This window comes from Fragaria vesca, linkage group LG1 (genome assembly GCF_000184155.1).
Source record: "Fragaria vesca subsp. vesca linkage group LG1, FraVesHawaii_1.0, whole genome shotgun sequence".
Lineage (NCBI taxonomy): Eukaryota > Viridiplantae > Streptophyta > Magnoliopsida > Rosales > Rosaceae > Fragaria > Fragaria vesca.
Window position 1 is genome coordinate 19,585,454 of NC_020491.1, and position 4,675 is coordinate 19,590,128.

Below are 4,675 nucleotides of genomic sequence, written 5' to 3' on the forward strand. Positions count from 1 at the left end.
AAATTCCATCTTCAACCCATTCATCGATTGCAAACATGTAAGCAAAAACGATTTAATGTCGAAATCATGCACAACGCTCTGCTTCGGCTTCAACACCTTCTTCAGTTAATCAGTTTCAAACTTGTAACCAGCTCCGCCTCTTTCGATTTCGAACTTGTGCACAACGCTTTGCTTGCCGCTAATTCGCCCTGTCGGTGGCGGAGACGTGGCCAATCTCCCTGCAGCGTCGTATTACCCCCTCTCCCCCCCCCCCCCCCCGGGCCCGCTCTACCCCCCTTCGTCTTGTTACACAATCGCCCCTAGCTTTTGCCCAGACACCATTGACAACGACGAGAATGACCGTCATCTGAGAAATTCCAGCGCTGTCCCTCAAATATCCTCTCTGCCGATGAAAAAACGCCACGCGTCTCGGGACCACATGGGCGTACGACACTTTGGCGTAGTCCAGCGCTTTCCCTTCCAGTATCCCTTAGGCCTAGTTTGGTTCATGGAAAGGAAAGGAAAGTAAATCTGTTCCTTGAATTTTCCTTTGCCATGGGAAATTGCAACTCCTTTCCATTTTCCTTTCTGGTGTTTGGCAGAACTAGGAAAACAATCTGAAATTTATCCTTTTGATTCCATTGCAATTTTAACATCCAAAACAACTTCTCAATTACAAAACCCAGAAAGCAATCAATACATAATCAAGAATTTTTAGCCATATCCATCAACAAACACCCAACTACTACAATTTCCAGATAACATAACTTCAATTCAAGTACTTTACCTTTGAAAATTCTCATTTCATAATCTGTGTGGTGTTCGAACCCATTTCCAAATTCCATCCAAACCCAGCTGAGATTGATGATTCGAAGACCACCACCTAGCAAGCCATAGGCAACCCAAACAAGTTGTCGGAAATAGCAGAAATCGGCAAGCCATAGGCAACCCAAACAAGTTGTCGGAAATAGCAGAAATCGGCAGAAGCTTCGAAACTTTTCGCCTTCAGTTCTCCTTTTACATCCGTCGATGGAAGAAAACAAGACAAGTGATGTGTTGACGACGTCGAGAAGGTCCTATTGCTGGTGGTTCACCGTCGAAAAGCCACCGGAGACGGACTTATTTTGGGTCGACGGTTCGTCGCTCTCGGTCGCGAGCTCAATCCACACAGAATTCCAAATAAAGGAATGTGGTTGGAATGAGTGAGAAGGATACAAGATCAATTTTTAACAACAACAATTTGGTCAAAAAATAATAAATAATTGTATGAATGTGGCTGGGAACGAGATTCCTTGGGGTAGGCAGAGGGAAGCATTTTCCCTCCAACTTTCCTTTCACCTTGGAACCAGTTTCCTTTCCTACCTCTGTCCTGTTGGCTTCCAAACAAAGGAAAGGAATGAGTTTCCTTTTCCAAGACCTTCATTCCATGAACCAAACATGGCCTTATACTTACATAATTACATTAGATATGTACCCATTTAGCCAGGCCCGCCTTTCAAACTCACGCCATATACATCCTCTGGTACTTGATACTTTCATATTCATGCCTATAGTAGCATGTTGTTTTTACACTTGATTAACAAGCAAATCAAACTTCAATTGCCTCTATTGCACTATTTGACCTTGATTATTCACCCTGATCCCGAGTACTAACTCACAAATGTATGACAAGATCTGGTCTTATGATCATAACTGACCAGTGTCATTCAAGTTGCAAATACATACGTTTCTTTCTTTTCCTCTTTGTTACCAGTTAACCCTAATACGTCTCGAAACCCCTCGAGAACACTCTGAAAACCTTTGCGCATAACCGTAGCATCCGCATTCAGCTGTGAACCACCCCGCACTCGACAGTAAAACCCGACCCTCGGCCGTAATCCCCACACTCAGTGGTAAACCCCGCATTCAGCGGTAAAATCCGGCACTCAGCCATAAAACCCCGCAATCGGCGGTAAACCCGACACTGGGCAGTAAAATCCAGCACTCGGTAGTCGAACCCGGCATTGGCGGTAAACCCGACACTCGAGTGGTAAAACCCGGCACTTGGCCGTAACCAGTGTGGTAACCCTACGCCCCCCAGGCAAGACGTAACCCCGCACTCGGCGGTAACCCAGTACGGTATCCTACGCCCACGGGGCAAGACGTAGTCGCACCCGTACTGTAAACCCAACATATAGCTGTCCCAGCATAAAGCTGTAAACTGAATATCACCACCACACGAAATGACAAAGGGTAATAACCGCCAATAGCCGTCACCCTGCACGAAACGGTAAGGGCAATCACCCTGCAACAACACACATTAGGAACATGTTTAATAGTTGTACATAATAATTAAATCCCAGGACAACGATCATAACATAGTAGTCTGTATCAAAATACTGACTATACAATAGCAACTCATCAATTACAATGGCAGTCATATCAATTATGTAAGAGCAATAGTTTACCTGGGGTGAGCAGCAATGAAATCAAAGGCTATTGTCAATATTACATACCGAAATATTGATTGACAAAACTCGATTACATGCTCCAAATTCTCATGGCTGCCAATTCATAAATTAAAAGGGATGTCTTTACCTGCCAGATGACCACTTCTCTCTTGCTTACATTCGGAAATTATGATATACCTCCTTCAAGATCCTTAGCAAAAGAGAAGAACAATAACAGAGGCCCTGACAAGACATCAATCACTCCAGATACAATATAGAACCACATCATTTATAAACTCAATTTCAAACTGTGAGTAATAACACGAATAAATTTCACAAAATCAAACATCGGGTTTCACAATACAATACCTATTGAAGAAAGTTGATATACATGTTCCACACACTTCACCAAAACTCAACACAACTATTAATACAAGTTCTCATAGTCAGTAACACAAATCTATCATATGATAATAATGATCACAGTAATATCAATTTATGTCGTCAATGGTAAGATCACTATTTTAGCATGAGCTGGCTGATTTAACCTCTACATTAAGCGGTCTAAGTTAGTAGGTAATGATAATTTATGTAAATATAACCTGCTGCTATAGATAACCTAGCAATAACTTGCATTGATATACCAGCCTTACATACTACTTTCCCAGATCAATACATACCATTAAATTCTGGAAGTACAATCACTATACTAGCATGTAGTTTCATCATGATAAATACATCAATCCATCACAATAAAGTACATGCAACCTTCTTATACCGTACTTCTCTTAGGAGTTATCACAAGTTGAGCACATAATATGCTAGTCCATATAGAAGTCTATGCATAACTCAATTATCTGAAGACTACATATAACAAGACTATGGACTCGGAAAAGATAACTTGATTTCTGGTGGCAAAGAGTGTCATTTGGCTTAGCTTCTAGGTGGTGAACATTAATCAAGATATTACTTAAGCATGAAACACTTCATGTTAAAGCCCAACGCTAGAATGGGATAAGTTTTCAATTCCATACTTTGTAGATTCCAACCAGAGGATAGGAAAGTCTGCTATCCTTAATCTCTAATAAGTCTCACAAAACACTTGCAAAGAATGACAACATTGATATATGGCATATAAGTATTGAAGCTCTAGAAGTCTAAAATCATGATTTAAGATTTCCCAACACTGAGGACACCCAGTGGTGTAATCATGCACCAACACTTTCATGTAGTCAACAGATCAACTGAAGCAATAAGAAGTCAAATGACATGATCAAAACACATAATCTAGACTACAAAATGTCCATCTTGATTAGTCAAACAACCCCAAAAACTCTTTTTTATTTTTTTTCAACATGTGACGTAACAAACCAGAAAAGCTCAGAGGTGCACGCTATATATCCATATACAGGATATATCAAACAAGTCTCAAAACCACCTAATATATCGATCACAATGATCTGTGTCTAATCATAAATCCATGTTATGTATAATTACGATTCAAGCAACAACTTGTATATATATTGAACCCCTCTCTCTAATTAAGATACACCATACACACTACCAGAAAGTACCCAGAATGAATATGTATAATGTATCAAACAACCAAACTAATAAATATATGCAAATGCTAAGCATATGGTTATACATCTAGATTAAAGTAATATACTTGAAGGTTGCTCTAAAAGCCAGCCTTTTAGTCCTGTAGTTACAATTAACAATCAGTCATGCGCAGCATCTATCCTCATAATAATCCAATACCATTCCAGACAATTTGACAAGCATACCTCATAACTCATCATCCCTCAGGTTCATACATAAAACCTTACACAAACAATGCAATTCTGAGGTTTATTGTGCTTCTCATTTCAACCAAATAAACAAAATTTCAGCACAATAGAAATGCCCTTATCAAGTTTTCACAAAAAGTTCAAGGCATGGATTCTCAGATGGCTTAACAAAGAATGCAAAACAAAGCTAAGCCACCATGTAACTGAATAAGCAGTAATATATATATATAGAGGCATTCTCAGGTGCGGACGTCCGCACTGTTTTAAGATGTGAATTTCCGTCCGTTCGACACCGTACTGCGCCGCGCCAGGGCGCGCCTCCACCCTAGCGGACTCCAGCAGCTTCCCTGACCACTTTTCATCCCCGGCGAGTCCGCCGAATTCCAGTTTTCCGGCGAGATCGACTTTATTTGAAGTTTTGGGTGATCTCGCCGAAAAACTGGAAAATAACGGACTCGCCGGGGATGGAAAGTGGTC